Raw genomic sequence first — 10614 nt, 5'->3', positions numbered from 1 at the left:
GTTACTGTTCCGGCTGACTTATTCGAATAGCCGACCAGATCGCGCAATGAATATAAACATGGAAAACGTCAGTGATCGGGAGCTCTTTTCAGAGCTCTTCGAAAACCCGATCAATCCGTTACTCCTTCATATGGTACCTCCATTTGTTGACGTAAACAGTCCGATGTATTATCTTCAACTTAACGGCGAAGTAATATATAACTGGCGACAAGTTCACGGGCGTCCCCAAACAGTCTTCGACTTGCTCCAACGAAGCATCTTGCCTCTTGGATACCAGTTGAAGGCATCGGGTTAAGAGCGTATTGGAAATGCACTTGCTGAAAGCGTTAGAAGATTCTGGAGAAAAGTTCAAGGAACAAAGGACGGAAAAAAACGAAAAAGATTAAAAGCAGAGACTTGGGTCAAGCTGGCCATAAAACCGGAGGAGATCGAGCGGACACCTTTCGACGTGTTGGCCGAGACCAGAAATGTAGAGGAGAAAGCGGCTTCTCTGTATGAGGAGATGCGGCAAGAACTTGCACACCGTGGCAAATAACAAATAACAAAATAATTTGGGTAAATGGTAAACAAACAATATCACCTTTAATTTTTGAACAACTCAGACCAGATCTGGATTTATGTTTGCTGATACTGTAAAAATTGCTGGTTTTCAGTGTCCCGCAATTCAAATAACAAAAGCACGTTGAGTTCATTGAAACAAAGAAAGAAACAATAGGCGGAAAGTTCATTGTTTAGTTTACCGCCTCATCATGAGGTAATGAGTATTGTCGCGCATTCATAGCAACCAATGACAACAGCTCGTTCGGAGCATCGATGAATATTAATAAGCGTCATGACATACCTATACACTTTTTCGAACTGTAAGTAAATGTCCCGAGAACAATAGGCATTCTACGCCATGCAAATCAGATTGTTATTCGAAGACATCCAGCAGCTTAAAGTAAAAGTAAAAATAAAACAAAATACATATATGTTATCTGCCGGCTTGGGGTCCGTCCGTATGGCGATTTTTTTTTTTTTGGTCCTGCTTTAAATTGTCTTACAAGTGAGGTTTGTGGAAAACCCGAATAGCGAATAGTTGCGCATAGCGAACATCGAATAGTCCCGAATAGCGAATAGCGAATAGTAGGAATAGTGCGAATCGTCTCGAATAGTGCGAATAATGGCGAACAGTCTCGAATAGTGGAAAATGGTGGCAAATCGTAGCAAATAGGGTACCCAGTATCTCGCAGTCAACCTCGCAGGTACGTAGGATGAGATTTTCCCGCTAAACAACACAGACGGTTATCAGGACAAAAGGTGTTTCTAAACGTAATTTCTTCTGTTTAAACCGCTGCAAAAGCGTAAATACCTCTTTATTACGTTATTCTTGTGTTTCTTACTGCCGGCGATGGACAGCCCTAGCCTGAAGCCGGAGAAGAAAAGGTAATGAATTCACCGAAAATCTGTTGCTTATTTAGATAATTAATTAACGCAGGATATCAGATCTAAAGCAGTGGTTATTGACGACTATTCGTCACTATTCGCCACTTTTTACGACTGTACGCCACTATTCGCACTATTAGAGACTATTCGCACTATTAGCACTATTCGGGACTATTTGCTATTCGCTGTTCGCGACTATTCGCCATTCGGGTTTTCCAAGTACGTTTGTTTACGCAACGTTGTCATTAACTTGGCTTACTTGAACGAGCGAACTCAGATATTAGATGTATTAAAGAACAGCTTATTTTCAAACTACTTGATTTTAATTGCATCTAGTTCACCAGGTAAGTTCTCCAAAATCGTTTTTCCGATGTGAAATTTCGTGCAAAATTTGAAGTTGTACCACACAAAAAAAAATTTTGTCAGTCGTTGCGAATCACTCGAAATCAGACTTTTCTAAAATAAATTGAGTAGCACAAAGTGAGGAATTCCACAGAAATTCTCTTAAATAAAGCAACGATCAGAGAGGTAAACTCGACTGACTCACTTTTTGCTTGACTGACTCACTTTTTGCTTAAAAATGTGCGGGGAGAGAAGCACAGGATTGCGGGCCATTACGGCGGCGAGCTACATTCCACCAAACAAACTCTCACGACTTAAGAGCGAATTTTTCTAATTGGCAAACATGGCACGGCAGAAGTTGAAAAATCGATTTTTCGCTCTTTTTGCCCACAAATAGCCCTTAGGTAGATATGGAACGTAATGTAGTTTTTTGGAGCTCGAAGCGCTTTAAATTCGAGAAAATCGAGGAAAACGATTTTCGCCTCGACGGTCACCAAAATGGCCGATCGTAAAGGCTTAAAATTAGTAATCTAAACTTGATTTGCGTTCGCGTGTAAAGGAAAACCAAAACTTTTCGATAGTTTTTCTTGAAAGACAAAGTATCCAGCTATCCAAACCAGGTTAGAACTTGACTTGAGCGCCATTTGAGAATAAACACACAATTAAAATTTAAAAAAATCTCTTTCAGTTACTAGGTCGAATTCCTTATTTACGAAAAAAAATTCAGAGATATTTTTCGACATGTGCCATAACTCCAAATTCCTCGAAACTTCGCCTATGGAGCACCTTTATGTTGTTGTAAACATGTATGAAAATCAGCTCGGGTTTCTTTTCGAGTGCTTTTTGGGGCCCGGCTGAAAAACCCCGATTTTACCTAAAATATCACGAAAAGTAAACAATGGACTTCTGCGCTCTGGTCGGAGGGCAAGCGAGTACAGGCATTTAAGTCCTTATATTATGAGTTCTTTGTAGTAATAAGCAAATTGTTTGCTTGCACCTGTAATATAACGGTAAAACAGTTCAATCTCAACGCCAAAGTGACTTTATTTAATCCGAGTATGTTTTAACGCGTCCAATGCCAGATATTTGTGACGAGATGTCGACTTCACACCAAGGCGAACAAGAAGTTAAAAACGTTTTACTACGCGGCCTTCCGACAATTAATTTAAGATAACTAGTCGCTAAAGGAGATATTTACTGAATTAAAGCTTAAAAGAGTTGCGTTTTCTGTGACCTATCAAGTTTGTTCGCAAAAAGTTATTTCAGAGTCATTTCAGGACTGGCAATACAGGTTAAATTTGGTAAAGAAATTTTCAGTTTCATTGTTTATTTTGACTACAAGTCACGGTTTCATACCCGGCCGTGGAATTTGCTATGTCCCACAGAGTGCGTTGTTTTGCAAAAAGGCGGCCGTTTATTTCCGAAGTAAAACATGTTACCAATAGTCTTTTGTACTTTTGTCAATATAAAGTTCAGTTAAAATTGGTATCTACAAACAAATCGGAGTACGAATTCCAATGAAAAGTTCGGTCAGAAATATTTCCCGCCAAAGCGAAGTGTTTCTTACTAATGTTTTCACTTTTTTTCGACTTTCTACGATTGGCAATCCATGACTCACTAAAAGACCCGCTTGCAATAGTTAGCTGGACTGCAAGATAGAATATTTAAGCACGCCAAATCCATTTAAGCTAATTAATTTTACCCAGTATAGGTTGAATTTTCCCAAGAGAATTCTATTTTAGACGTCACGCTGCTTGTAAAAACGATATGTATCCTCAGTTCTCTTGTTCTTTTTTTTGCTTCTATTTTTTTTTTTTGCCGTCGTGCAAAACTTACTGCAACCATATAATGATCGTAGCTCTACCCTAAATTAATTTTGAGACTTTTGCTAACACTTCGTTTGCGTTCGGAACGCGTGACGCGTCATATATATAGCCGATTGAAGGTCGGACGTCAGAAGTTCGCAAATGCTGATCTTTGTTTGGATCGGTTTCGGTCGTTTCTCCTTTGGTATGTTTCAAAAACACGACCTGTTCTGTTTTTGGATCAGAAGAATTGCTAAGCAATGCGGGTGGGCTCTGGTCAGTTATTCTTCCATTATCGGCGCATAAACTGATGAACAAGATTGTCGAAGAAAGTCAGAGGTCAGCGAATCCTATTTAGCATTTACTTTGCAGTCCCCTTTCCATATTGAACTAAAGTAAATGCCTAACTCTGTAACTTTATTTATACATGTACACAGTTAAACAGGTTGAATTGTTTAGAATTGCGGTGCCGTGATTGTGAAATCGACACATTGTCCGTTTGTCAGTAATCTAATTAACGTAAAAAGATTGAAATATTCCTTGTGCCGTGAAGGTACTTTTGAATGCATGAATAAACTCCAGTTATCATTTTATTTTTCTTTAACAGAAGCATACTGACCTGCAGAACGAAAATATGATAATGAAAGAAGTTAAACCGCTTTACTTCAGCAGACTCTCTTGGCCTCAGAAAAACACGCAAGCATTCGATTGTTTACTTCGTGCTAATGTTTTCGTTAAAATCCGCTTATATCAGCGGCGCGTTAAAAACCACTCGAAGAATAACCCAAGCTGATTTTGATACATGTTTTACAACAACATAAAAGTGTTAAATACAAGGAACTAATAATACAACGACTTTAAACGCCTATACCCGCTTGCCATCCGACCAATGTGCAGAAGTCCAGTGTTTACTTTAAATTTCGTGATCTTTCAGGTAAAATCAGGGTTTTTAGCCGGGCCTCAAAAAGCACCCGAAGAATAACCCAAGCTGATTTTGATACATGCTTTACAACAACATAAAAGTGTTCTAGACGCGAAGTTTCAAGGAATTTGGAGTTATGGCACATGTCGAAAAATATCTCTGAATTTTATTCGTAAATTAGGAATTCGACCTTTTAACTGAAAGGGATTTTTTTAAAAATTGTGTGTTTATTCTCAAATGGTGCTCAAGTCAAGTTCTAACCTGATATGGATAGCTGAATACTTTGTCTTTCAAGAAAAAGTATCGATAAGTGTTGATTCCTCTTTACACGCGGACGCAAATCACGTTTAGATTACTAATTTTGAGCTTTTGCGACGGCCACTTTAGTGACCGTCGAGGCGAAAACCGGTTTCCTCGATTTTTCTCGAATTTAAAGCGCTTCGAGCTCCAAAAAACTATAGTACGTTTCGTATCTACCTAAGGGCTTTTTGTGGACGAGAAGAGAGAAAAATCGATTTTTCGACTTCTGCCGCTAAATTCAAATTTTGCTTGGTTTTCAGTGACATTTGCTCTTAGTTGAAAACACTTAATTGAATGTACTTACAGTGGCTTGCCTTGCTATATAAAAGTGAATAGAGATAAACTCGCGTTGATTAATCGTCGATGGGAGTGTAAAAGATAAAAGGCAAACGATTCACGATTGCCGCTAATTCGTTCACGAAAATAGAACAACGTGACCATTCCGCCCGCCGTGAGCGAGCCGGATGAGAAAATCCCTCCAACTCCCGGAACCAGTCAGATTGCAGGATTTGTTGAATTCCGCCCGGTCTCGAACTGAGAGAAAAACAATGAAGAATATTTCACATCTCCAAAATTGGTAACTCGCAAAAATTTGAAAATGATGAAGGCTCAGACCTAAGTCTTCTCTCTTTTTTTTGATACATAGAATCTCACGTTATGCAATCGTGAATGGAAACGTTTGGAAAGTGCTTACTATTCATCATTGACTAAGCTCTGGATTCCATCTTTTCCTGCAGCAATGCTCAGCGACAGGGCGACAATGACAGCGGGAAAACCTGCAGTAGAAGTGTAATGAGAGGAAACATATCGCAAGGGAGCACAAGAACGGACACTGAAGCTTAAAGGTGCTCATTAACTTACCCCAAGACATCACGTGATAGATGCGCATCTTATTTTCGATGTTGGAAACCTTAACAACAAGCAAGTAAAGGTAGAATCCCTCGACGAGTATCCAACAGAAAGCAGCCATCAGAAAGTACTGCAGAGGAGCGGTTACTGTAACACAAGCACCCTGTCAAGTAGCGCAATACAGTAATAATTGATTAATTATTGAGTTATTTTTTGTAAAAAAAATACCTCTTAGTCGGCGCGTTGGGGTATGTTATGGACGGGTCAATGGATGAGTGAGTGAGTGAGAGATGTATGTATGTCACACCAATCAGATTGGATCTACTGTAAACAGCCAATCAAATTTCTTGTTGCAAAGGTAAATAGTATGTGAGAAGATTTGATCCCGATACAGTTTAGAACGGCCATATTTATTCTTCTATAAAAGAGGAGGAAGTATTCATATAATGGGCTTACTGCGACATTTTCTGTGGGTTAGGCTGAGGAGTTTAGTTATGAACGAGATCAGCCTTGAGTTTTGAAACAGTTCATGAGCTAGTAGTATGCAAATGGAACGAGATATTTTTATTTTTAGTTACAAAGGTAACTTGATACTTTAGTTTTTCACAAGGGGTAAATTCAATTAGAAGTCACGAATAGTCGCTTCTAGTTCTTAGGACATGTTTTAGAGGAGATGAGACTATTTACATTTGAAACAGGTCTAATGTTTACAATAGTAAGTGCAGGTAACGATTGTTTTGTTCTTGTTGCATGCAAATGTAACGAGATATCTTTATTTTTTAGTAACAGAGAGTAATTTGACACGTGTTTTTCGCAATGGAGTAAATTCAATTAGAGCTAACGAATCGTCACCACTTGTTCCCACGAGATGTTTGCTATCTTTAGTTACAAATGGTAACTTAACACTTTTGTTTTTTATATTGGAGTAAATTCAATTATAGTTGACAAGTTATCGGCTATTGTTCCCAGGAAATTAAACGAAAAAGAAGCTTTCATTTCTGGACGGTTTTTACGTCTCTGCAGTAGTTAAATATTTTTATTTGATGGGCATTTTATGACATTCTTTTAAAGGTAGAGTTATGAAAACTGTTCAAATGTTTTTTGAAGACTGCGTGGCACCAAGTTAAAGAGCAATTTAATTAAATCAGACTTTCAACGTGTCAGAGAGGTTTTTTTCTCTTTCTTTCAATTTTCGGTGAATTAGTGTTGTTGTGTTGTGTTGTGTAAAAGGGTAAACTTACGACTTGTATAAAATGCGAAAAGTTCTCTTAACTTGAGTATGTTTGAGCAAAAATTACTCTTGGGGGTTGGTAGGGCTATGTGATCGGTGAGTGAGTTATGCATGTGCGCGTGTCACACAAATCACAGTGTGGGTTGTATCAAAGAACGAATCAAATTGGCTGTTAGAAAATAAGATGGTACCTTTATTAATCTGGAGACGTGTCAGATTGCTGTAGTTTGTTCAGTGAAACATTTTATGGCTTACTACTTAGTTATCTTAGCATTACTCATGTAACACCGTATGTACAGTATAAATTTCCAGTTTCTTTCTTGCTGTACATCGCAACCGAAAAAACTTGTCAAATTAACCCAATCATTATTGTAACAGTTCCATGAATGCTGCTATCTCCGAGACTTCACAAAAAATAATTCTTGCACGCTTTGCGTGCCTATGTTTGATTGAGTCGTCACTTCATCATGTCTACATACTCTTCCAGATAAGATTCCACACTCCTGATCTTGAAAAGGCTTCTTAACGTGTTTTCTGTGGCTCCAATCCCTGCAAGAAAGCTTATCTGTTCAGCTCCGAGGGATCCGGCAAGACTTATTCTGATTTGTGGCAGAGGCTGATGCACAACGCTGATAGAAAAAGTAAAGCAAAACAAAATGAAATGCCAAATCTAAGTTACTCAAAAAGTAATTGTTGGACACCTTATGTGTGACCAGGTATAAATTCCTTCTCTCTCGAAACAAATAATCTAAGAGGCTCGTGAGTTGGAACGAAGGGTAACCTGTCTTTACCGCTCTGCCAAATTCAAACTTCCTTTAATTTTCATTAATGTGAACCATGCTTATTACAATCGTGAAACTATTCCACCAACAATCATCCTCAAAATAAGGATCATTTTAAACCATGATCATGGTTTCTTGTTTTAATTTATATAAAAGAAACTCCCGCGTCTCCTGCGTTGTTCTGGAAGGCTAGATAAGCCATATTAAAAGCAGCTATGCAGGCCATAAAAAGCATTGAGGATCAAGCGAGAAAAGTGTTTATAACTGATAAGGATGCAGGTACAGGGGGTACTCCCATTATAAGGTAGGGGTAAGATAAGGTAAGGTATGGTTTTCAGGCAGTTTAGGCTAGGATAATATGGTATAGAAATCAGACAGTTTAGGCCTAGAACAGGGTATAATATAATTTATCAGCAGAGTGGCCAGTGTATAGATAATTTAGTCTAGAACCGATTTCTTCCCCCGGGGTTCTAGAATGGAAAACGAAACCCGAAAATGACTTGATCTTGGCTTAGTAAACGTATGTTCACTACAATAGTGGTAAAGGTTCTGGTTGAACAATAGCTAGTCAGGGACAAGGTAGGGGTTGTTGGTGCCTAGTCTAGAACAGAGTTGCAAAATCAAGCTAATCATGGTCTAGCATAGGGTAAGGATTTCAGTGTTCCAGAGGGGCCCCTCCTCCAACCGAAGATTTACAGAGTACCCCCGGGTGCAGGCACCATGTCATGCAGGCAACACAAGTGTGGAACTAGTTAGAGCCTGGGTAAATTTACCTAAGTACCTTAATTATTAAACATGTAGTTCATCTCAATTGGGAACATATTCAGATGGTACCTTTTGTAGCAGGTGTTCTTGAGAAGTATTTAGTTATGTTATAACTCACGTGAGAAAAGTTTATGCTATTATCGTCAGAGGTACTTCTGTTATGGAGTGAGATAATCCCACGTAGGTAAGAATCCTCAATATCTTCTCATCCGCCTTGGTGAGCTGTAAGTTTTAGAAATAGTTACAGACAACAGACAATATATTAAGAAATGAAGACGATTAAATCGTTCTTTTAATTTCATTGTCATATCTGCATTTGTGTTAATTCGTAATGGTTAGAGAAATTAGACTTAGACCAATGTAATGGAATTTGAAGAGGCGAGGAGACCAAATGGCATGCTCGTTTGAACTGGATCGATTGGTCCTAGTCATACCACGCGAAGACTGGTGGAGGTCACTTGATTGTATTTTGACGTACTTTACTCACAGGTTGCCTATCTACACCTAGTTACCAGCGAAAATTATAAAAACATAATGGGTTAGTTATAGTCTTAGTCTAACAAAGTTATATGGCAGGGTATATTCTTTCAGTTCAGGCTTGCCATATGAAACTCATAGTTTGTAAATCACGTAGATTTCGTTTTCAAGGCAACTTAATAAGTGCAACTTACAAGCGCCGGCATTACTTCAACACTGAAGATTATTTGAAGGCGTCTTCTGTGAGTACAGTAACTCATACACTTAACGACTTCTACAGTTTCTACAAGCGAGGGAGTTTCCATACAGTTTCATATGGGCAATGACCCACAAGCAGAAACTAATGGAACTCACAAAATCATTTACAGAGTAGTCAATTTTACTCAGCACTATCGCCACATACTTTTCTAGATATTCTAGTTACCTGTTTTTGATTTGATTTTTCATTTCATTTTCATTTTATTTATTTATTCCATTCTAAGATTACAAAGATAAATATAAAGTAGACAAGTAAGAGGAGAAATGGAAAAGGGCAAAAATATAGCAAGCTAATTAGATGCCCTTGTTTAATTGACAATAATAATTAGGGTAAAAAAGTTAACTTAACATAGGAGAGGAAGAGGTATGAATTACAACAGGCATCAAATTAATTAATTTGATGCCTGTTGCTAGCAAGTTGGCAGATTCTGAAATTATTATAAAGTTTGAATTAAACTCAAATCAAAAGAACAGTACTTAAAACTCAGGAACAGCTTAAGGGTATTTAAAAATAAATGTTATTGTATGGCTGTGTCTCGCAAGGACTAGGAACTACCTAATTCACGAGTATGATTGGCTGAAACCGATATTGAAATTAAAGCGGTCTAGATTTTTTCATCTAGACCGGCATCTAGATCGGTAATGTTATGCGATAAAAAAGTTGCAAGCCAAAATGCAAAAATGTTGACTACTTTCCAGGAGCCATAATCGGGGACGGAGACCGTAAGTCTCGGGATTCGCGCGCACCTATGATATTGGACAATTTTTCTATTTTTAGAACAAATTGCGCCATCCTGAGGTCATATATCCGCGCGGATTCACGCACATGTCAGGGGCTCTCGCGTGGATGTTGTCACGTTGCGTGATCAAATGGTGAGAGTTGAGAGATTCTCTTGCGTATTTTTCACAGCGATGGCAGGGAATAAGGCAGGGAATACGAACCAGGGCGCTTATATGTAGTTTTATGTTCTGAGCTAACGGAAAATGTGGGTTTCTCAGGGTCGAAAACAAGACTTCAATCTCGCGCTGGGAATGAATAATAAGATCTGCTCACTGCATGCACGCTAGTTGTAAGCTTACGCGTATGCTTAACTCTCTACTCTGGTATCGAGTTAATTTGTGAGTTTCTCAGACAAAGTTTAATCATAACCAAAACCTGTTTTGATGGTTTCTTATTGTCTCTGCTTGTTTGGTGAGTTTGCAAAAGTTTTTGAAAGGAAAGTCTGACAGGTACAATTAGCTCATTTGCATAGTGCATGCAGCTCGTGTACTCTCAAGTCCGAGTCGGTGTTTTCAATTGTCAACAAATCTTGACAAAGATTTCTTTCGTTATCTTTTGTGCTGGGATGCTGCTACAAATTTCACGAATGCAAAAAAGGCTACTAACATCATGTGTGTTTCTTCAACATAAGCATAGTGAAGTTTTACACTGCGAAAATGAAGATAAACAAGGAGTTT

At 38.4% G+C, this 10614-nt stretch overlaps 2 pseudogenes; one reads left to right on the top strand and one right to left on the bottom strand.

The window, feature by feature from the left end:
• LOC145467468 (uncharacterized) overlaps positions 1 to 602 on the top strand; it is a 1447-nt pseudogene extending 845 nt beyond the window's left edge.
• Positions 1 to 7700, bottom strand: part of LOC145468632 (adhesion G-protein coupled receptor D1-like) — an 11501-nt pseudogene extending 3801 nt beyond the window's left edge.
• Between the last annotated feature and the right edge of the window lie 2914 nt (positions 7701 to 10614).

The sequence above is a fragment of the Orbicella franksi genome, chromosome 14, assembly GCF_964199315.1.
Source record: "Orbicella franksi chromosome 14, jaOrbFran1.1, whole genome shotgun sequence".
Classification (NCBI taxonomy): domain Eukaryota; kingdom Metazoa; phylum Cnidaria; class Anthozoa; order Scleractinia; family Merulinidae; genus Orbicella; species Orbicella franksi.
This window is presented reverse-complemented; position numbering and strand designations above follow the sequence as displayed.